At 43.7% G+C, this 23,891-nt stretch overlaps 1 protein-coding gene and 1 long non-coding RNA gene across 12 annotated transcripts in view; one reads left to right on the forward strand and one right to left on the reverse strand.

Annotated features, from left to right (window-relative positions):
• The window catches only part of NLGN1 (neuroligin 1), a 676,946-nt gene that overhangs the window by 390,394 nt on the left and 262,661 nt on the right, over positions 1–23,891 (forward strand). The window lies entirely within an intron of this gene.
• LOC112547682 (uncharacterized) lies at positions 12,309–23,547 on the reverse strand. Its single transcript, XR_003091477.2, has 4 exons — positions 23,409–23,547; positions 22,091–22,162; positions 12,633–12,724; positions 12,309–12,443 (listed from the first exon to the last, which is right to left on the reverse strand). It is a non-coding gene; the product is annotated as an uncharacterized LOC112547682 (long non-coding RNA).

Below are 23,891 nucleotides of genomic sequence, written 5' to 3' on the forward strand. Positions count from 1 at the left end.
ACCCTCAAAAATTCTGAACTCAAAGAGTGTCTGGCAAAAATTACGTTCCTAAATCGAGTGCCTGTTTTCTCCCTTACATTGGTTTTCCCTGCTGCAGTGAGGTTGCCTGCCCCAGTGGCGGAAAGCCTTAGCCATAGCTTTTTCGAAGTTGCCCAAAGAAGAGAGGGTCCATGCAGGATGGCATGTTCATTAAATAAATGGTATTATGTCTGTCTTTTCTTGTGTTCTCTCTTTTCATGCTGGTGCCTGGTGCAAAAACACTGGCCTATCCTTGTGCAGTGTCCTTGTTTCTGTGTCCTCCCATCAGTGTTTTTTGTCTCTTGTACCCCGTTGTTGTTCCTTGCTCAGCTTCCCATTGTCTTTGATTTCTTGTATTGTATTGAAGTTTGATAGGGCAGAGCTTGAAACTGGGAACTCCTTGGACATTTCAGGGCTTCTATAAATGTTACATTTTCGGTTGCATTTATTTTAAAGTGTTGACTACTAAAAGTCACCACAGCCAGGAGTGTTCACTTTCAAAGTAGAAACCTATGAACCAAAATTAGAACGGATGCACAAAAAGCAGAGGGGATTGCTCCATTTCAAATTATGACCTCATAACATGCCACACTGAAGTGAGCATGCTGCGAGTTGCTGAGCTTAGCCTTTGAAACACAATCACTCTCCACTGCTTTGAAATATCAGTTTAAATATGGCTTTATTCCTTAAAAGAGAGACAGAGACTTTTCTTCTTTTTGACATGACCTCTCTACCAATTCACCAGTTTATTCTTTCACCACATGCATATACATTTGTATTATGAAGCTATGTGCTACAAATGGACTTTGAGCTATTAATCGGGGTGAAATCCAGTGAAGTCAATGGGAATTGACTTCATTGGGGTCACAGTTTCACTGCCGATCTTTTTTTTTTTTTTCCCATGGTGCTCTGAACTTACTCCAAAATTAGATAGACTTGACTTTGGAAGATGACATCCTATGGCCCCAGTCCCGCAAGGCATTTAAACCTAGATCTAATTTATGATTGTGAGTAGTTCCCTTAGCTGGATTATGGCTTCAATTCTTGGACTCTGTCATGAGACTTCCCATACAGTTGAAAGTTAGAACTCATGATTGTTGCAGGGAGGTCTGGGTACCTGATGATAACCCTTTGTTTAAGTACTGTTGAGCAGTTCATTGTTTCCCCTTCACAACATATGGTTTTCAAATTATACCTGTGGATTTTTTTTCCTGGTATTATTAAGGAACCTTCTCTTAGTAGAGCTTTAATCAATCGGGCATTTCTGTATCGTGACACTTTGAGATCCAGAAAATCAGAGCATGCATAGATCTGATTTGAGGCAGTGTTCACGTCTGCATTGTTTATCTTGTGTCAAGGCTGTTCCCCACTCTGGCACTTTGAGTGCAGAGGTGAGGGCCTGCAAAAGACTTTAAAATACCTTGCCACTAAAGGCTTGTGTTTAAAAAGTCCCCAAGGTCACAGATTTCCCTGGCCTTCAATTGGTATTACTGCTACCACACAACTGCAAAAAAAACCAAAACAAAAAACAAAACAAAAAACCTTGAGAAAAGTGCATTTGGAAACAGATTTCAAATTAAGATTCAATTCAGATCTAGATTTACACTTTAACCCACAATTCTGGGACCCAGGGTCTTGGTTTGAGCCTATATCTTCAAATAAGTCAGGAAGATTTGCTGCTGGCATCACTTGCTGCTGCATTCATGACTCAAAGTAAAATAGTGTGTTGATAGCTCTTCAGTCATAGGACACAAAATAGCTGTTTAGTGGGTTTTTAGTTTTTGATCCATGACCCATGACTACTCAGCTTCTTTAGTAATCTTTCATGATGGACCTTATCCAAGGTCTTATGTAGGACTACATAAATTGTCAACTGGTTTTCCTAATACCTCTGCTTTACTGACACATTCAAAGAATTCTAAGAGATTATTGAGAGACAATTTTCCTTTGCATAAACTGTACTTGTCAAACCCTATCGTGATTATAATTGTGCTGCAGCCAATTCTGGTCAGGTCTTTACATCAGGAAGCAGCTAAATGCCCTTGAAAAGTCCATTCTCTCTTGCCTCTCTAGCCTGCACTGAGACATTCTGCCCGACTGGCAGAGTTGATCCCTATCCACTTACATTACCATGCTCTACTTTTTGCCCATTTGTGTCTGTCAGTTAAAGGCAAGATGCTAGAAAGCATGATGGGCCCAGTGGATTCCAAAGATCTTATGCATGTCTTAAACTATTGTATTAAGATTTATAAAAGATCAACTTTCAGACTGTAGTCCTTGCAATGAATTTGTTCTCTTCAATGTTATTTCTAATCTTTGGTCATAAATTCATATTAGTGATAAATGGTTATTTAGATACTTCTCTGGGAGTCAAGGCAGGATTATTTCCTTTAAGTACATTTTTGTAGGCCTATTTCAGCATGATACTTCTCTCGGCAACAAATTTTGTTTTCTTGCATACTCTTTTACCATGTAAAATAATTTCTCTTCTCTTCATTACACTACTAATAAAGAATGGGCAGTACCTAGTCACATTGTTTTCCTATGTGTACAGAATTCTCACACTGTGTTGTTGAACAGACAAGCTGAAAAATATTTTATTTTTATCTTTCTTTCCCTCTCCTGATCATTTGATTGACTTTTCTGAACCCCTTCCAGTTTGCCTACATCATTCTGACATAAAGGTTCCCAGAACTAAATACAATAATTTAGGCTTCTCCTCTGGGTAACATTATTAGTTCATTAACAGGAAACATCTTCCAGTTATGTAATTAACCTTGTATTTAAGAAGAGAGGCACCAGCAGAGAGGTTTTTAATACCATTCATAATATCAGCCACAAGGGGACATGGAGGAATGATACAATCTGCACTTTGCAGTCCGAAGAGCTGAGACTCTGTTCGCTGCTGTCCTAGCCTTCATTGGCACAAAGATCTAATACCTCAGAATTGCTTCCAAACTTCAGCCTTCCATATGGCACAATGTGGCATTACCAATTGAGCCAGCAGGAGAGCTGTAATTGATCCTGACATGCAACATCACAATTAAGTGTCATAAGGAAAGCAGAAATTTCATCTAGTTTAATGACAAACTTCAAGGAGGCAAGCCTTTGCTTCAAAGAATCTTTTAATTGGTGTGAGGTAAAAAATGAAGGAAGAAGTAACTGAATAACAATATAAAAATAGTTGTGTCTTTTAAATGATCAAAGGAAAGAATGAGTAGTTTAAAATTTCATTTTGAAGAGCCTGCACTTACGTGAGGCATGAGCAAAATACCTATGCAATTTGGCTTGTAATTTGCTTCTGCAATTGTCACAGTTGCATGTACAGTTAGAGATATTCTGCTCTTAATATAAGATAATTCTGCTCTGAAGCTACTTATTTGTACATATGGTTATCAACTGTAGACACCTTACTTGTTTAAAGAAATCACTCCTACAACTATGTTGTAATGTTCATAGCATTATCAAGCTCTATCGGTAAAATTCTGGCCCCACTCAAGCTAAGGGAGTTTTTGCATTGATTTTAAATAAGCCAGGATTTCACAGTATAAGGGAAGTAGATCGTGACTTGCAAGCAAATCTTGTCCTCTGAGTGTTAAAATACTCTGCTAAAGACTGAGCTTACAGATGAACATACTTTTTATTCAATAACTAAAATTTTCACCCCCTTTCATATGCTAGGTCCTGCCTATTAAGCGCCAGAGGTGACTTCAATCCTGCAATCAGGACTTGCACCAAGAACAGTAACTTTGACACAAAGAGGGAGTAGATCATAGATTTTTTTCATTTAAAAAAGTAAAATGATATTAAAATAATGTTAAAATAGTGACTTTTTATAGCACATGTAAAAATCTCAGAAATAGATATAGCCTTCCATCCACACCACAGTTCTTAAATTCCTTTATATTTTATTTATTTGAATAGTCTCATTCATAGCAAGACAAGGCTAGAGGAAGGAATCAAAAGAACTTCTCTGTAAAATAGAAACAGTGTAATGTATGGCACTGGAGAGGACACAGGATGGATGGGGATCATGAATGTGTGTGAGACATTGCAATGAATGTATGTGTAGGTGTGTCCAAATTTTCTTCTGTTTTCACCATATATTGGAGTGTGAATTAAAGGATACAGGAAATGGATAATGTAAACAGTAATGGTGATCTTGCCTTGAATTACCCATGAATTAAAGTGAAGCGTGCTCTAGTGCTTCACTTAAAGCAGGTTCTGGTGTACCCTTCTCTCAGTTCCATATGCATAAAGTGAAGGTTTCTGAACTTTGCAAGCGAGAAAATTTGTCATGGTTTGTAAGTGATGCCTCCAATCTCTGGGTTTTCGCCTGTTGCCCATCTTTCCTAAAGTTACTGTAGCTGAAAATGTTCTTTCCCAAGACATATATCAGTACTAAGCAACACTTTAACAACAGTCACAGGAGTCCTGTCTTCCACAAGCATTATTTTGAGTAATGGGCAGGAGGAAGCCCATAACCAAGGCCAGAACTTCAGAGGAGTTTGGCATCTGCAGCTCCGGTAGAGAGCAATTGGAGCTATTTATCTAAGGTGCATACGTGACCCAAGTTAACATACTATCTCAGCATCTCACAGTCTTCTCTACCTCTGTGCGGTAGGGAATTACCATTAACTTCATGTAATGGATGAGCACCAGGGGACAAAGGTTTCACACTGGAAGTCACTAGCAGAGCAGGGAATTGAGCCTGTATATCTCCCAAGTGTCAGGCTGGCATCTTAAGCATGAGGCCTGCATACTGAGTCCTTGGAAAAAACCCATTCCAGAGATTTAAAAGGGCAACCTTCTGATGACCAGTATAATATAAAAATATACCAGTTAAAATTTATTTAAAGAAGAAAGAAAAAAGTATGCAGTCCACTATCAAAGCTTTAAAATTTCTTTTCCTTTTCGCAAAGATGACAACATTAGGGAGCAGTGTAAGGCAAAATGAATACTACACCTAGCAGGCAGCATGGTGCAGTATATATAACTCTGGACTACAATTCTGAGCTTTCACATTAGTGTAAGCAGGGTCAGGATAAGCTCCACCCTGACATCTGGTGGTGAACTGTGGCAAGTGGTACAAAGAGACTTCAGGGTCTGATCTCATTTGCATAGATACACCCACCCCATCTAGTATGTGCTCACAGCGGCCCAAATGGTCACTCTGTGGAATCCCCAGTCTCTGTTATTGAGGCAGGGGGGATACAAGTGTTGTTACCCTGATTATGTGAATCGAGGACAATGGAATGGTGGAACTGTTTATGACAGAGGGATTCACCATAAACTAAGTAGCACACGCTAGACAAGGGGCATGGGTTCCAAACCCACTCAAGTTGAGAGAGGCTGGGAACAGGTCTTTGTACCTGGTGGTGGAGCCCTGTCTGAGGGCCTAAACAACACTGATTGCACCCCCCTCCTCTCGCCACTGTGAACTGTCAGAACTAATTTGTATTCCATTAGGAGTCTAGTTGTGAGCTGCTGAGTTGACTTCACTGTGGGTCAGTGGAGTATTAGCACTGAGGCTCCTCTATCATGAGCTGAACTTGATGAAGACCTGAAATCACTGTGTGCTATGAGGAGCCTGGCGCTATACTGCGGAAGAGTTGAAATCACTGTTGCTGAGGGGAGCCTGGCGCTATGCTGCGGAAGAGCTGAAATCACTGTTGCTGTGAGGAGCCTGGCGCTATGCTGCTGAGCTACTAGCAGAACAGCTTGCAGGGAGAACCAGCAAGCGCAGGCAGACAGCAGAGTGGTTAGCAGGGGCAACCGGCAGGTGCAGGCGGCCAGCAGAACAGCTGGCGGGGATGACCTGCAGCCGGTAGGAGTGGCAGCTGACAGCCAGTGGAAATGCTGCAGGAGCAACCAGCTGGCAGCCAGGGGTGTGGACTGAGATGGCTGGTGGAGCCGGACAGTTTGTGGGACAGCTAAGGCAGCTCACTGGACGACAGGTGGAGTGTGGTGGAATGACTCGCGTTGATGGTGACAGCAGAACCCTACGGAGAAGCGGAGCCATCGGTGGACCACGTAAAGTGTATCAATCCCTGCTCCCTCCAGGTTGGGATGGTAAAACCCTGCTGGGTGAACTTGTGAACCCTGGGGCAGCACTGACCTGGGGCAGAGACTTTTGGGGTGTTGGACTTTGGGTGATTTTTGGGTTGCTGGACTCAAGAGACTCATGGGGTGTTGGGATTTGGGGTGATTTGTGGCTGGGGAGGTGGGTCTTTGCTCATGTTTGGTCTATGAATCCAAGTTGTGGTGTTTTCCCAAGTTAATGCTGATGTCGGTTACCTCATGTTATTAAAGGTTTGCTGCTATACTGAGGCTCTGTTCTTGCGAGAGGGGAAGAATTTCCTCTTTGAGGTGCCCAGAGGTGTATGTAAGATTTCCCAGGTCACTGGGTGGGGGCTCGAGCAGGTGTTGTATTACCTTGTTGGTAGGAGACCCTTAGATACTGACCCCGGCCCTTGCTGCTATTAACTCGGCCTGGCAGAAGGGTTACATTTTTGCGTTAGGGCTTGCAATCGTTGGGTAAGTTCCTCTTGAGGATTCACCATCTGTGCTGTGGGCGTTTGTGTTGTGCCAGTCGCCCGCTGTGGCTGCACCTCCCAAACCTCACCAGCTGCCTGCCTCTCCTCTTCCTCTTGGACCTCTTTTATCAACCAAGAGTAACTCGGTGGATTATCTTGCCGTTCCCTCAATCGAAGGTGAAGAAGGATCAGGTTCTGATATTGAATTCCTCTCACAATCTGAGTTAATCTAGTCCGGTCCATTTGCTCTACTGCCACTGCTCCCCTCATGATGGCTCTCTGTAACAGTTTCTCCAACCTTTGAACATAGGCAGAAACCTTCTCTCCCTTTTATTGCTTGGCATTGAGGAACTTGCAATAAACATCCTCTGAACCCTCGGTTCTCCCAAAGGCATGATCAAGGGCCTCTAGACAATCATTCTGCTACCGGTGTGGCCAGGGTGGGCACATCGCTGCCAGGTGTCACAATACAGAGAATCCCATGTTAGTTTATCAAAAGCTGAAGACCACTTGGGGACAGTTGGGAAACGGGAAGGGAGCTGCCCAGGCCTGCAGTGTGTGGAGGCTCTTCTGGAAAGAACCATGCAGCCCAAATCCCACCAGGACTGATAGTACCTCGGGCGGAGGTCACTGTAAAGGTTGAAGGGACAGAATGTAGGGCCATGCTTGACACGGGATCCCAAGTGACTATCATATTCCAGTCTTTCTACCAGCAGATGCTTAGGCATCTGCCTATTCAGCCCCTGACAGGGCTTGGACTGTGTGGCCTCAGCATGGATGAATACCCCTATCAGGGATATATCATAGTATACCTGGAATTCCCAGAAGAGATTGCTGGGGTGAGACAGGAGATGGACACTGCTGCTTTAATATGCCCTGACCCCAAAGGAGCCTCTGATGTGTCCGTGCTAATAGGGACCAACTCCAGCCTTTTTAAGGTACTTGCAGATTACTGCCGACAGCAAGCAGGGGACCAATATCTGAACCCCTGGTGATACACACCTATTGTGCCACAGCCTATAGAAAAATTGAGGACGCAAGAAAAGTGATGCCTGACTTGCCGGTGGGAGCATTGGGGTATGCAGGCCCGGTCTCCTTAGCAGTGACTGCAATGACAGAAAAGGAGGTGATTGTCCTGAGTACCTGCCTGAGCGGCAGTAAGGGAACATTAGTAGTGGTAGAGCTGCCGACCAAAGGAGGGCTCCCTGAAGGAGTACTGGTCCTCAGTGGTATCATAAGCCTCCCTGCTGAACCCCAGGAAGAGGTGACTATATTGATTGCTAATGAAACGGGCTGTGATGTGTTTGTAAGACCAGGGCAGAAGGTTGCAGACATCTTTGAGCCTGAAACCATTGTAAGATCCCAGCGTGAAGCTGAAGCTCCACCATTGGATCCTGCAAAGTTTGACTTCAGGGACTAACCCTTGCCTGAGGAGTGGAAGGATCACCTGAGGAAGAAGCTTTGCGAGAGACCCAAAGTATTCTCACTGTAGGAGTGGGACGTTGGATGTACCAGAGGATGGAACACCACATCAGACTACCAGATCCCTCTTGGAGAAGAGGATAAGGAGCAGACAGTCTTCATATGTCCATTAGGGTTCTACCAGTTCGAACGCATGCCCCAAGGGATTTCTGGGGCCCCTGCCACATTTCAACGTCTTATGGAGAAAGCAGTGGGGGTATGTCTACACTGCCACCCTAGTTCGAACTAGGGTGGCTAATGTAGGCATTCTAAGTTGCAAATGAAGCCCGGGATTTAAATATCCCAGGCTTCATTTGCATCTTGCTGGGCGCCGCCATTTTAAAATCCCCCTTAGTGCGGACTCCATACATGCGGCACGGAGTAGGTAGTTCAAATTAGGCTCTTTAATTTGAACTACCATTACTCCTCATGGAACGAGGTGTACCGGTAGTTTGAATTAGAGAGCCTAATTCGAACTACCTACTCCGTGCCGCGTGTAGTCGCGGGCACGGAGTCCGCATTAAGGGGGATTTTAAAATGGCAGCGCCCAGCAAGATGCAAATGAAGCCTGGGATATTTAAATCCCGGGCTTCATTTGCAACTTCGAATGCCTACATTAGCCACCCTAGTTCGAACTAGGGTGGCAGTATAGACATACCCTGGGAGACATGAATCTACTGCAAGTGTTAGTTTACGGGGATGACTTGATTGTGTTTGAAGGAAACTTGGAGGAGCATGAGGAAAGACTTCTTAAAGTGCTTGATAGGTTGGAGGCATATGGTTTGAAGCTTTCAATTGACAAATGCCAGTTCTGCCAAACCTTGGTGAAGTATGTGGGTCACATCATGCCCTAAGAGGGTGTGAGTACTGATCCAGATAAAATAGAAGCTCTCACTACTTGGCCACGTCCACGTAACTACAGAGAACTCAAGACCTTTCTTGGATTTAGTGTCTACTACCGCAGATTTGTGAAGAACTACGCTACGGTTGTAAAACCGCTGAATGATCTTACCAGGAGATACCAGTCCAGCAAGAACAAATCTAAGACCAAGAATAAGAGGAGGACCCCCCAAGCCTCCTGTGCAGAGACACTATGGCCCTTTCGAACTGCTTGGGCCACGGTGGGATGAGAGTTGTGAAAGGGCTTTTCGGGAAATCATTACTTGACTGACTTGGGCTCCAGTCCTAGTTATTGCTGATCCAAGCAGACCGTTTATTCTACATAATGATGCCATTTTGGAGGGTCTGGGGGCTGTGCTGTACCAGGAAGTGGAAGGCAAACGCAAAAATGTAACCCTTCTGCCAGGCCGAGTTAATAGCAGCAAGCCCAAGTATCTAGGGGTCTCCTCCCAACAAGGGAGTCTTGACTGATGAGATTGAAAACCCTTCAGAGCAGAAACCTCTACTGTGTTTGTTCAGTGCCTAGTTCAATGGGAATAACTCTGCCAAGGGGAGCACTGGCAAGCCTGTTATAAAGTGCTATATAAATATTACTATTGCTATTAAGGATGTTAAGAAACGAGTAATAGGCTAATTGTGAAGTTGATATAATTTGCATTGACTACATGATTAGTTGATTAGGGGAGGCGTTCTGTCCCAGTTCGTTCCGGATCCAGGAGCTATCCCTGCTGTAGTTCTGCAGTTTAAAGGTAATAGGAGCTGGGCACACTGGCTCCAGAACCACAGGGGCTCTGCCTCCCCTGCCTCCCCTGCTCCCTCCCCACCCCGCACACTGTGGAGACAAGGAACCGTCTTTTTAGCTGGCTCCCCCCAGCACCAGCTTCTGCTTCCTCCCCCCCTCCGGGGGTGGGAAGGAGAATGAATAATTGAGTAGTCACTCAACTACCCGATAAGCCTAGGCTTATAGGTTAGTCGACTACTTGACTAGTCACTTATATCCCTACTTGCTATTACAGTAATAATTTTGTTTTATATTTTATAAAATGATGAATGGTAAAATGTCTTTGTTTCACTCCACAGAAGGTGCTAATACAGCTAGGGTTGCCAGGTGTCCAGTTTTCTATCAGACAGTCCGGTATTTGTGCTCTCTTTCCGGTAGAAAAATTCAGAAAATACCAGACATATGCAATGTCTGGTATTTTCTGAATTTCCGTCTGGGCGCTGGATGGAAGCCTGATGGGGCGGGAGAGCGACTGGGAGGTGGGGCTGCAGTTGGCGCAGGGAGCCCTGTGGTCATGTGCAAAAGCCGGGCGGGGTGGGGGCAGTGGCTGGGACTCCCAGCCACTCCCCTCCGCCGGGCTTCTGCACACAACCAGAGACTCCCAGAACCAATTGCAGCCCCGCCTCCCTGCTGGGAGCCTCTAGTCGCATGCAGAAGCCGGGTGGGGGGAGTGGCTCCCAGCCACTCCCCCTGCCCCTGTCCAGCTTCCACTAGCAACTAGAGGGAGTGTCTGCCAAGGACGCAGCCTGTTGGACTCCAGCTGCAGCCAGTGGCTGCACCTCCCCCTCCCCGTCAGCTCTGCTTCCTGCTCCCCCCGCCGCCAGCCCCACCTCCCACCCCCCTTCTTCCCAGCCAGCTCCGCTCCCCTCCTGACCATTACATGCAGCCCCTTGGGATTTTATGTGTGGCCTGCAAAACATTTTGTTTACCATTGCCCAGGCGCAGGGTTCCCAGATTCCACTGCTTTCTATCCATGTAGTTTTTTCCTACCAGTCTTACTGAAGTGACACGCATGTAAAGCTAGTGCACATGAAATGAGGTGCATGCTGACTGCACACAACTTTGACCTCCGGAGTTGTGCTATCCCTCTACATCCAGTCAAAGCATTGCTACGGTTCAGTTGGCACATCCCGCGAATTCTAGGCACACAGCTGCATTTAGCAAAACCACCCTATCGTGGGACACCTCCTTGATTACAGCAATCGTGCATCCTATTGTGATGGAGGGCCACTTATGCAGCCCACTTGTGAGCTCAGGTTCTAAATGGACTATACTTTATATGTGTGTCTTTGTGTACACATAACATTTAGATATCTATACCTCCTATGCATATGTCTTATTTAAAATTAGTGTGATAAAAAGGAAAAGGAATAACACCATCGGAAGCTCTACTTACTTATTTCAGTAGATGCCTACTAATTTCATTTATGTAACAGAATGTTATTACTCATCTAAAGCCACAACTGTTCAGAGTTAATGGAATAAAGAATTAAAAGATTTCCCTCTCTCTTTCCAAGACAATGGCAGTAATAAGAGTGTATAATTTAACAGGCAGCATATCAGCAAGTGCTTTGCCTGCATGCAGTATGACAGGATGGTAATTGGAAACAACGAATGGCATGCTGCTGGCAGGGGTGTCAGCCTGTCTTAGCAGCCATGTTGCCTTTCTGACCTTGCTTTCTGCATAACTGCAATCTCCAGCCAGGTGCATCCAACCTCTTTGTAGGAGATGTTGACAAAGAGAGCAGAAAAGAGGCTTTGGAGGTCAGTTCATGCCTCCCCAGAGATTGTTGCTTTGCATTATAAAACCCAATGGTAGTACTATGAAGATGTTATGAGCTACTTTCAAGCAATTTCTTTAGAGAGCTCTTCCTTTTGACTGCCAAAAAATAAAGAGTTCTGTCCAATTTTCCGTTTTCCTTTTATTTTTTTAATATAGTCCAATTTAGCACTGTGCTGCATATCTTACAGTGGGAGTGGCTCTTGAGTCTCTGATGCTACTACCATAGGCACTGGCAGATGAGATGAATTAAAAAAAAGATAAACAACATCTGGCAGAGACCTGGGTAGTAGTACAGAACTGCTGCCAAAAGTAGCAGTTATAGGAGCTGCTTGTAACAGCTGAGAAAGCTGTTTGATTCAGATGTGTCAAATACAATAAGAATTTTTGGTTCAATTTACAGAGGTCACATATGTGGATTGTTTGGCAAGCAAAGTAGAGCTGCTTGATTTTGGAGGTTCTAGGGATTTTCCCCCTTCACTGGGAAAAAAAATTCCAGGGGAAGCAGCACAAAGAAAAAGGGCAGCAGGACGTTTGAGTTGTTTAACCTCCCTGATTTCCCAATGAGCAGCTACTTTTGCATTTGCAGTAAGCAGCACCCAGACATAAACAGTTAATTGGAATAATGTGTAGGGTTGCCAAATTTCTAATCACACCAGACTGAACACCATTGCTCATGGCTGGGGCAGGAGTGGGATGGGGTGTGGGGTGCAGGTTCCAGGAGGGAGTATAGGAATGGGACATGTCACTCTGGTTCCTAGATGGAAGTACAGCTGCTGGGTTCTGTGCTCTGCTACTGCCTGCAAGTACTGCCCCTATAGCTGCCATTGGCTGGATACCCAGCCAATGGGAGCAACAGCTCACACTCAGGATGGGTCAAGAACATGTCACCACTTCCAGGGAGTCATGTGTAGCTGGATAGGGAGCCTGCCAACAGAAGCAGGATCCCTCAAATGGCGAGGTTGATCTGCCCAAACAAAATACAAAAAGTTAGAGCAAAATATACAACAAATTAACTCCATGCATCCTTTTCATGAGATAAGAATGTTAATTATGCATTGTGTAAAAATTGACGGTAAAAACAACAAGGAATCCTATGGAACTTTAAATATTAGCAAAATTATTAGGGCATAAGCTTTCGTGAGCTACAACTCACTTCCTCCGATGCTTTGGGCTATTCTCAAGTATTCCTCTGGCTTCCTGGAATATATGTACTACATATAATATGAATGTTGCTCTCACTATGCTCTGTGTGTGAGAGAGAGAAAGAGAAAGAGAGATGAGTTTAGCTTTTTTATATAAAATTGTTGCCTAGGAAGGGAATTGGCTAACATAACTTGATAGAGTAATCATATTAGCCCATTAATACCCACCAGTGAATGCAAAATGTATAAATCATTACTGCTATGAATGACACACAACACATATTTTACACCAGGGCAGTGATGTTTACTGACCTGTATAAGCTTCAGGGACTTCATATCACAAGCAGTCCTGCTAAAGGGGGAGGTTTAGGAAGCAGTTGCTCTGGCACCCAGTGACACAAAAGGACCTGGAGCTCCTAGCCTTTTAAATCACTGCACTGAGACCTGCTTGGGGAAGGCGCAGTGCGCTCCCGGTGTCACTGAGGGCTACCTGAGGCCCCACCCCATCCGAGGGAGCTGAGCAGGACTCCCACCCAGCTCTGCCTAAGGGATTGGCAAGGCTGTCAGCCCCAGTGACCGCAAGTGTGGCAATAGATTTGTGTCCATAATATAAATACCATTCAATGTTTGAATCAATACAAGTAATATGAAATGGTATTCTTCCATCTATTTGACTAAGTCACTCCAAGCAATCAGATTTACATTTTATAAAAGCCCCTTGTTCAGCACCTTAATCTGCTGTATAAAGTTAATACACCATCACAACTTCTAAAGAATTAAGTCATTTTTTCCTTCTTGTTCAGACAACTAGAGGGTGTTGCTTTCAACAATGGTTCTTTTTAAACTATAGAAATTGTTCCTGATTTGAAGCTATAAGTCCTAAAAGAATTCAGCACTATGAAGCAGCCTAATGGAAATCAGTTATCCAAATCCTTTAAAATTAAGCCATTCACATGTCCATTAAAATTAAATGTGTTGATTATATGAAGTTTAAATGAAGTCAGCCTAAGTGTCTAAAGGCCTCATTTTGCCACCAATACTTGCACAATGTAGTACCTTATTCAAAGAACAAGTGATCTTCAGGAATTGCAGTAAAACAAGCCTTGATTAAACAATTGAAGTTGTGTAGTCATTTATAGTTAATTCGGCAGTTAGGAACATCCAATTCAAAATTCAAAGGTCTCTTAAGAGACCCTTGTCTACAATGCCTTTAATTATGCACTCCCTAGTGTAGACCTTCAAACTATGATACAAAATAGGATACACAGTTCCGTTGCCACTTTACACCACTGTACCTCATCTAGACTTGAGATTTGTATTGGTGGAGCTCTATCAGTGTAGCGTAGCTAAAAACACCAGTGTAGACAAAACTTTCATTTGAAAATAAAGTCGAGTGATTTAAACACTAGTGTTTCTGCGGAATCACTCTGTCATATGGGCTTTGTGTTTTGTAAAGTAAAGTTAGTTAAGATCATAAGAACGGTCATACTGGGTCAGACCAAAGGTCCATCTAACCCAGTATCCTCTCTCTCGACAGTGGCCAATACCAGATGCCCCAAAGAGAGTCAGAACAGAGAATCATCAAATGATCCCTCTCCTGTCATCCATTTCCAGCCTCTGACAAACAGAGGCTAGGGACACCATTCCTACCAATCTTGCCTAATAGCCATTGATGGAGCTATATTCCATGAATGTATCTAGTACTTTTTTGAACCCTGTTAAAGTCCTGATTTTCACCATGCTCTAGTAAGGAGTTCCACAGGTTGACTGTGGGCTATGTGAAGAAAAACTTCCTTTGTTTTGTTTTAAACCTGCTATCTATTAATGTCATCTGGTGGGCCCCTAGCTCTTATGTTACGAGAAAAAGTAAATCATTATTTCTTACTCACTTTTTCCACATCAATCATAATCTTATAGTCCTCTTTCATATCCCCTCTTAGTCTCCTCTTTTCTAAGCTGAAAAGTCTAAGACTTTTTAATCTCTCCTCATATGAGACCCATTCCAAACCTCTAATCATTTTTGTTGCCCTTTTCTGAACCTTTTCCAATGCCAACATTTTTTTTTTTTTTTTTTTTTTTTTAGATGAGGCAACCACAAACAGGCTAGGGAAACCATTCCTACTCCTCCTGCCTAATAGCCATTGATGGAGCTATATTCCATGAATTTATCTAGTACTTTTATCTCTTCATATGGGACCTGTTACATATGCAATATTCAAGATGTGGGCGTGCCGTGGTTTTATATAGAGGCAATAAAATATTCTCTGTTTTATTCTCTTTCCCTTTTTAAATGATTCCTAAATTTTTGTTTGCTTTTTTGTCTGCTGCTGCACCTTGAGTGGATGTTTTCAGAGAACTATCCACAATGACTCCAAGATCTCTCTCTTGAGTAGTTATAACTAAATTAGTCACCATCATATTGTATGCATAGCTGGGATTATTTTTTCCAATGTGCATTACTTTACATTTATCAACATACATTTCATTTGCCATTTTGTTGCCTAATCAATTAGGCTATGTCTAGACTGCAAGCCTCTTTTGAGGAGCATTTAGACTACAACCAGTACTTTTGAAAAAGCAAGCCGCTTTTTCGAAAGAGATCACCCAGGCAGTCTGGATGCTCTCTTTTGAAAAAGCACAGTTTGCATTACATAGCACCTTTTTTCGAAAGAGCACTTTCGAAAAAAACATTCTTCCTCATAAAACAAGATTTTCCATGGTCAAAAAAACTGCCACGTTCTTTCAGTTTACTTTCCAAAGAATGCAGCAGCAGTCTAGCCGCAGGGGAAGGTTTTTTGAAAAAAGGCCACTTTTTTCGAAAAACCCTGTAGTCTAGACACATCTTTAGTTTGTTGAGATCTTTTTGAAACTCTTCAAAGTCTGCTTTGGTCTTAACTATCTTGAGCAGTTTAATATCATCTGCAAATTTTGCCACCTCACTGTTTACCCCTTTCTCTAGATCATTTATAAATAGGCTGAATAGGATTGGTCTCAGTACAGATACTTGGGAGACCCCACTAGTTACCTCTCTACTCTGAAAACTTACCATTTATTACTACCCTTTGAGTCCTGTCTTTTAATCAGTTATCAATCCATGAGAGAACCTTCCCTCTTATCCCATGACAACTAACTTTACTTCAGATACTGCTGAATCGCCTGGCTGGAATGTTTTGTCAACATCTTGTCATTTATATGAAATTTAAACCTGATTATTAAGTGATGTTTGTGCAAAAGTGACAGATTTTCTGGCAAAATAGAGAAATGTATGAAGTAATTTTTTCTAGTGTCTTGCTCCCTTAGGATTCTGACCAACTCAAAACAGCCTTTGAAGCTGATGGCTCCACAAACACCATGTCCTTCACAGTAAAGGAGGCTATTCTATACCAGGTGACTAGTTCATCCATGGAAGCACCAACCCAGTCCTTTGCTGGTCAGCCTGCATGAGTGCTTCTAGCTTTTGGGCCACCTACTTCCGTGGTTTTCAAACTATGCGTAATGACCAATTGGGTGGTAGAATTTCGGGCACTGGGTCTCATTGCTGCAGGGTGATCAGGTGAGCAGTGAGGGTCCTGCCTGTCTTAGCACCGCAGACTGTGCTGTGCCCCAGAAGTGGCCAGCAACATGCCCAGGCCTTAGGTGGTAGTAGGCAAGGAGCACACAGGGCCCTGCAATTGCCCCTGCCCTGAGCACTAGCTCCACACTCCCATTGGCTGGGAACCTGTTGCTGGCTGCTTCTGGAGTACAGCATGGTCTGCGGTGCCAGGAGAGGTGCAGGAATCCTTCCTTAGCACCTCTACTGCACTGCTGACTGGGAGCCACTCAAGGTAAGCCCCTCCTGCCACAGCCTTTATACCCCCAATAGCCCTCTCCTACAGCCCCAAGCTCTCATCCTCAGCCCTACCCCAGAGCCTACACTCTAGTCACATTATGTTGTGTCACAGGCATCAACAATTTTCTTCAACTGGGTCATGAGAAAAAAAGTTTGAAAACTACTAGCCTACTGGGGTGTATTTATTATTTATATAGTGCTATAGATGTGTGTAATATTTTATGAGTAATTAAGCAAGAAAGATCCTCTGCCTCCTGACTGTGCATATATGTGTTTGTGTGTATACACGCACATACACTCATATTTGTGTTAGTAGCATGGTTGAGGGTGAATACAATTTGTACTAGAGTCTAGTATTATAGTCTTCTGCTGTTTACACTTTGTTTCTGTAACTGGGTTAAAGCTGTTTATTCCTGCCACCTGACATAAATGTGCATTTTAATGTTGTGTATTTTATCTAAATAAGGGATGGGATTTTTTTTTTAAACCGATTTGATTTGAACTCTTCCTTTGAGCTTCTACTGTCATGGCTGGTTAAAAAACAAACAGTAGACAAGATGTACTCATGATAATTTTTTTGTTCAGAGCTCTCTGCAAAATAATACAGCAATACAGGAGTCCTCTTGTACAGAGTGCAAGAGTACGTGGGAGGATTTTTGAGAACTTTGTATTAAAAGCAAGTTAGTTTGATCATTGCATTCTGGAAATCAAACTTGGCCATGACTTCAACTTTGGTAGTACAGACGATGTAGTCATATCATGTTATAGTACTCTTTTCATCACAGTCATGTTTCAACAGCTACTCCAGTCAGGCAATTTTAAATCAGTAGGTTCTGATCATTTACATCCAGGAGTTTTAAAACAGTTGGCTGAGGAACTTGTTGTACCATTAATGTTGATTTTCATTAAGTCTTGGAGCACTGGGGATGTTCCAGAAGACTGGAAGAAAATAAATATTGCACCAGTGTTTTAAAAGAGGTAAATGGGATGACCCTAGTAATTATAGAGATGCAAGCTGACATCGACCCTAGGCAACATAGTACAATGATTAATACAGGGCTCAGTTCATAAACTATTAGAGGAGGTTGTAGGAATATAAAACCCATTTAATTGGTTAACCAGTTAACCAATTAAAGGGGGTACAGGTGGGAAGGACATTCCAGCCTGGTTTGCCCACCCCTTCCCTCCCAACTGCTACTGGGCTGGAGCTGGACTGGCTGGGTTGGAGCAGCCCCTGCCTCTGTGGTGCCCAAGTCCCCTGTAGAGGCTGCTCCAGCTGGGATGTTGGAGCAGCCCCTGCCTGCGGTTGGCCAGAGATTCCCATGGCCAGTGGGGAACTGCTCCAGCCCCCACCAGTTAACCATAACCAGGTAGTCTCACCTATTACGGGTGAGGCTTACTGGTTAACCAGTAAACATTCACATCCCTAGAGAGTAATGCAACTAATGCCAATCAATGGAGGTGTTAATAGATCCTGTCTCTTTTTCTAGTTGAAAACTAGGCACCTGTACGCCCTAATTTGGCCTGCAATTGCCAACTGAGTAATATTTAAAAACTGGCCACTTCAGCAGGAGTGCCAGAACCCCTTTTGCCCCACCTCTTCCCTCCCTCCCCATCCTCCTTCACAAACGGCTTTTCCCCTCCCACCTCATCCCACTCAGGGCAGGAGGAACTCGCTTGTGGAGCCGGAGCTGGGAGGTGCAGTCACCAGACTTTCTGGCCCCTGTTAAGTCCCCTTTTGAGCTGGACGTTCTAGTTGAAAACTGGGCACCTGACCAGCCTAATTTGGCTAGCAAATTGCAAGACATTTTGATTAAAAAAACTAGAATGATATACAATTAACCTGGCACACATTAAGTGGATTAAAAACTGGATGAGAGATATCAAAATGTAATTGTAAACAGTGTGTGTTTATAATTGTTTTGCAGACATCAGTTTTAGTCCTATGCTATTTAATATTTTTATTAAGGATCTGCAAGAAAACAAAAAATCATCACTAATAAAGTTTGAAGTGACACAAAAATTGGGACAGTGGCAAAGAAGGAAGAGGACACATCAGCTGATGACGGACTTTGCTGGGCCCTGGGTAATAGGGAAGCCCCAGAAGGGGAGGGGCCTTGAGCAGGAGGGGCAGAACTAGAGGACAGCCAGTCCTAATTGCTGCCCAGACTATGCTGCATGGGGCTCTGGCGGCAATTTAAAGGGCTTGAGGCACAGGCCACTGCTGCCTCAGTAGCAGAGATGTCAACCTAGAGCTCGGTGCCTTTTACATCGCCAGGCTCCAGGGCAACTCCTTTGCTTCCCCCGTCAGTGGCCATTGGACATGTCACTGATTCAGAACAATCTGGTTACTTTATAAACTGGCTAGAAGCACATACATGCTTTAAGGTGGCTAAATGTAAATATATACGTATATAACAAAGTTAACAGGATGGGCAATTTTATATTAGGAAGCACTGACTCCTGAAAAAGATTTGGGGGTTCTTGAGGATAAAATCAGTCTCAAAATCCAGATATGTATTGATCATGGCAGCAATAAGAATCTCTCTGCATTCAAAGACACACTTTGTTCCCTGTTAACAGAATCATATAGGGTATGTCTACACTACCCCGCTAGTTCGAACTAGCGGGGTAATGTATGCATACCGCACTTGCTAATGAAGCCCGGGATTTGAATTTCCCGGGCTTCATTAGCATAAGCGGGGAGCCGCCATTTTTAAATCCCCGCTGCTTCGAACCCTGTGTAGCGCGGCTACACGGGGCTCGAACTAGGTAGTTCGGACTAGGGTGCCTATTCCGAACTACCGGTACACCTCGTTTCACTAGGTAGTTCGGAATAGGCACCCTAGTCCGAACTACCTAGTTCGAGCCCCGTGTAGCCGCGCTACACGGGGTTCGAAGCAGCGGGGATTTAAAAATGGCGGCTCCCCGCTTATGCTAATGAAGCCCGGGAAATTCAAATCCCGGGCTTCATTAGCAAGTGCGGTATGCATACATTACCCTCCTAGTTCGAACTAGGAGGGTAGTGTAGACATACCCATATATAGTAGCCCAATGTCTGTGACTCTGGGGGGCGCTGTTGTCTCCTGCCGTGGCGCTTGGCTGACTTCTTGCAGGAGAGCAAGCGGCGCAAGTGGCCGTGTGTGCTGCATGGGGAGCGTGGACCCCAAACGGCCGCTTGCACCACTTGCTCTTCTGCGGCGCCCTGGCTGAGTGGTGCAGAAGTCATCTGAGTGCCACGGCGGGAGAGGAAGGGGGGCGGGGCGGTGACGTACTGTCAGCCGACAGTCAGGGCAGTGTATGTGTGTATGTTACACACAAGTCTTCAACTGCTGGGACACAAGGCCCCGTCGCAGTGGGCTGTCTAGGAGAAACTGACGGGTGCCCAGAGGAGTTTAACATCTGTGTCTTAGTCCGCTAGGATCGGGATCCCTTCGCGGAGGGCAGCCAACAGGCTGATAGACACCCCAGAGTTTATAGGAAGAGCTTATTACATCTCAGATTTTAACTGCTAGGATACAGGATCCCTTCACAGTGGGCAGCCTAGGGAAGGCTGAGAGTTGCTCCTACGGATCTGTCCTCCGGAAGCGACACAATCCAAACGCCCAAGCTCTCCCTATACCTGTCCCTTATGACCGGCTGAAGTTCTTTTAAATTGTGCTTGGTTCTGTTACAGCAACTGAAGGAGTCAGGTTAAAACTTAAACAGTTACAGGTTTATTAAAGAAGCTTATAAATCATATGGTTACAATGGCTATTGCTCTATTTCTTAACTGCTAGCAAATATAGATCTTAAAAATGGTTACAAAGAAAATAAAGATAGAAAATAGAAATAATGGTACCAAGTGACAGCTTAATCTTTAAAGAGCTCTAAGTCTATGTGTACACTTAAGACAAAGGACCACATCCAGGTACAATTTTTACCCCCTTCTGTGCCTCTCGACTCCAGCGGGTCAAGCTAGGGCTGGTCCCTCAATTCCTAGGAAAGAAGAATACGAGGTGGGCGTCCCTATGGAACCTTGGGAGGTCAAACACCTAACCCGACCAGCAGATAGATGGTAGATTGACACTCAGAGTAAATGTGCTGCTGGACCCATCTTTATACCCATAGGGGCCCATATCCTCTTTCTTATCTAAGATGCCAAATTGTGTTGGTTTGTCTTTGTGACGCCAGTTCTTACAAGGGAGTTTCAACTTAATTTACACTTGCAAGAGAGAGAACTAAATTGTGAGTACTGGACATTCTTTACTGGGCGGGAGATTCCTCCCCCCGGACAGTGCGTGTCCGTATCAATATGGGTTTCAGTCAAGGGCACTCCTTGGCAGCCTTTTGGTCAGCAATTGGCGTATCTCTGCTTACAGCCATCCAGGGTCACAGCAGCCTGCATATTCAGGCCTTCTGTTCAAGGCTTTTACTGCTCTGTGTGCCCTGTATGCTTCAGGCAAGCAAAAATGGATGTTACAGGGGGTTCCTGTCTGGCTACATGTACACAGCCAGGGGGCGGGGCCCGGCCATGTACATCACCACCCTGCCCCCCTTCGTCTCCCGCCCTGGCGCTCGGCTGAGTTCTGCGTCGCTCAGCTGGGCCTCTGCGGGGGAGCAAGTGGAGCAAGCAGCCATTTAGGCTCCACAGTCCCCATGCTGCATGGGGAGCATGGAGTCCAAACAGCCACTTGCGCTGCTTGCCCCTGCCATTTGGGCTCTGTAGTCCCCCGAGTGAGAAGCAGGAGGGAGAGGAGAAAAGAGAAAGAGAGTGAGAAGCAGGAGACGGAGGAGAGCTGAGGGGTGGGGGAGGCAGGAAGAGGAGGAGAAGAGAGAGAGACGGACATGGAGGAGAGACCCGAAAATCCCGTTTTATGAAGGGCTATTGGCTAGTATAAAAATATTTCTCTATAAAATTAAAATCAGAATATATTGTAACAACAGCTAACTTATTTAAATTATCCAGTCTTGTATTAAACAATGCACATTTAATAAGTGAAGTATGTTAAATTTGGAATATAACTCATAAATCCTATGTGAGTATTTCTTTTCTTTACAGCCTCTTGTAATATATCTCTGAATGCTTGTGGCACTTTGTGACCATGGTGATGGGCAGTTTATGAACCCTACTGTGTAATTCTTACAAATGTATAGCAAAATCCACCCTTTTGCAGAGGCCTGTGCCCTAAAAGTCTGCTTATGCCTTCAAAATAGGATATAAATGATGCACAGGCCTTTTGGTGTTCTTCAGCACAGTGGTGAATTTGACCCACCAGCAGTCCCATTTACTGCAGTGAGACAGCTCACATCAGAAAGGATTACTTAAATAAGGATGCATGGCAAGATCAGTTCCTAGAAATGTCTCAATAGGTAGAATACTATTTTTAGCCACCATTGCATAAATGTCAACTTACATTTTATTAACATATTCTAATCAAGTGAGACTATCCCCATTTAGCTCTATTTCCTCTTTGACACACATCCTGATTCCTATTAGCAACCACAGGAGGCTTGAACTAGGGAAAGGCTACGAGAGAGACCCTATATTTTCTCAAAGTAAAAATCAGCACACTCTTTATATACAACCACTATAAACTGTATTTAATAGGGTTCCATAGAATTTACTGTGAAAACTAAATAATTGAATTAAAAATTTACCATCGTATAGCTGGGATATAATTTTCTGTTACATTTTACAAGACTTCTTGGTGAGGGTGACTTCTTGAATTTCTGTTGGGACAAAAGGTTGAGTGTAATTAGGCTTCCATCTCTGCTAATTGTGCCCAAAACCAAGGACCAGATTCCATAAAAAGTTTGCTAGATATCAGTGTTACAGAAATTCATATAAACCACAAAAACAAACAAACAAAAACACGGGACCGTATTTTCACAGGTGGGAAGCTAGATACATCTTGGCTACGTCTACATTGGCCCCTTCTTCGGAAGGGGCATGCTAATTTTGAAAGTGGGAATAGGGAAATCCGCGGGGATTTAAATATCCCCCGCGGGATTTAAATAAACATGGCCACCGCTTTTTTTCCGGCTTGGGGAAAAGCCGGAAAAAAGCGTCTAGTCTGGCGCGATCCTCCGGAATAAAGCCCTATTTACTTTGAAGTAGGAATAAGAGATCCTCCGGAATAGGGCTTTATTCCGGAGGATCGCGCCAGTCTAGACGCTTTTTTCCGGCTTTTATTTAAATCCCGCGGGGGATATTTAAATCCCCCGCGGATTTCCCTATTCCCACTTTCAAAATTAGCATGCCCCTTCCGAAGAAGGGGCCAGTGTAGACATAGCCCTTATGCATATTGTGCCCATTCATGGCAATAAAAATATTGTTTGCTGTCCTACACCATTACTTACAGCTTCATTAAATCCTTAGCAATCTCCCTTGATGCTTGGCTTACCATCTCTGGCTAAAGAAAGTGCTGAATGCCCCAGAATCCATGTGAAGTCCATGGGAGTTGAGGGCATTTAGGGCATGGCAGGATCAGGTCCCTAATGAGCACTGTCATGTGCAATGCAAATTACTTTATGGGCAGAATAAATTAAATTCAACAGGGGTTTCTTTTATGTTGGAAATGAGAGCACTATGTGTACTAACTTAATATATTGCAATTAAAATCACAGAGGGAGAATCCATTGTGTGTATAGTTTAGAGCACAATAATCGCCACATGTCCTATTGCATCGTATTACCTAATCATGTCATCAGAAAATAAAGAATTCCTAAATTTCCACAATTGGGGTTACATCTCTGAAAACAAAAGGTGAAAGTCAAGCAAATTCTAACAGTATTAAAATTGTCTTTAAAAAGTATAATAAAATGTATTAATTTGCAATAAATAACTGTTTAGGCCATTACAAGCTCCACTGCTTTTATAGCCAACATTTTTTTCCCTCTAGGTTTAAGTCTAGCAGTTTATCTCAATTATCAACCAATATGAAAGTAAGTAGACCTGAAATAAATCCATATTAACCTTTGCTGGAATAGCTTCTAACCAAGAAACCAAGCCTCATCAGAATGCACAAAAATCCCGTTAAGATATAAAACAGCCCTCCAGACACGTTGGCAATTCTTAATTAAATAGCTGAGAGTATTTATCCCATCCCCAAAGTCAGGGATAATATGCTCCTGACTTTGTGCTGCAAGACGTTGAATGTCAGAAAGCCCACCAAAGGAGTTCAATCAGGTGTTTGCTTGAAATTGGAAAATAGATCTTAAATTTTTAAAAAAATGCACCTTCTAAGACATCTAGGCAAACAGAATGCTTAGCAGAGACAGACTAATTTATCATAGTGCTGTTGCTATGGTAACAACAGTGCTTGGAGATCATGTGACCCGAGGCAGTTTCTGTTGACTGGTTCTGACTATCAGTTCAGCAAAGGTTCCACTGTTTACCAGTGAAAGGGAAGGCAGAGCATTGATACTTGTTGAAAAGGCATAATAATAGAGTATCAGA

The sequence above is a fragment of the Pelodiscus sinensis genome, chromosome 10 (genome assembly GCF_049634645.1).
Source record: "Pelodiscus sinensis isolate JC-2024 chromosome 10, ASM4963464v1, whole genome shotgun sequence".
Taxonomy (NCBI): Eukaryota; Metazoa; Chordata; order Testudines; family Trionychidae; genus Pelodiscus; species Pelodiscus sinensis.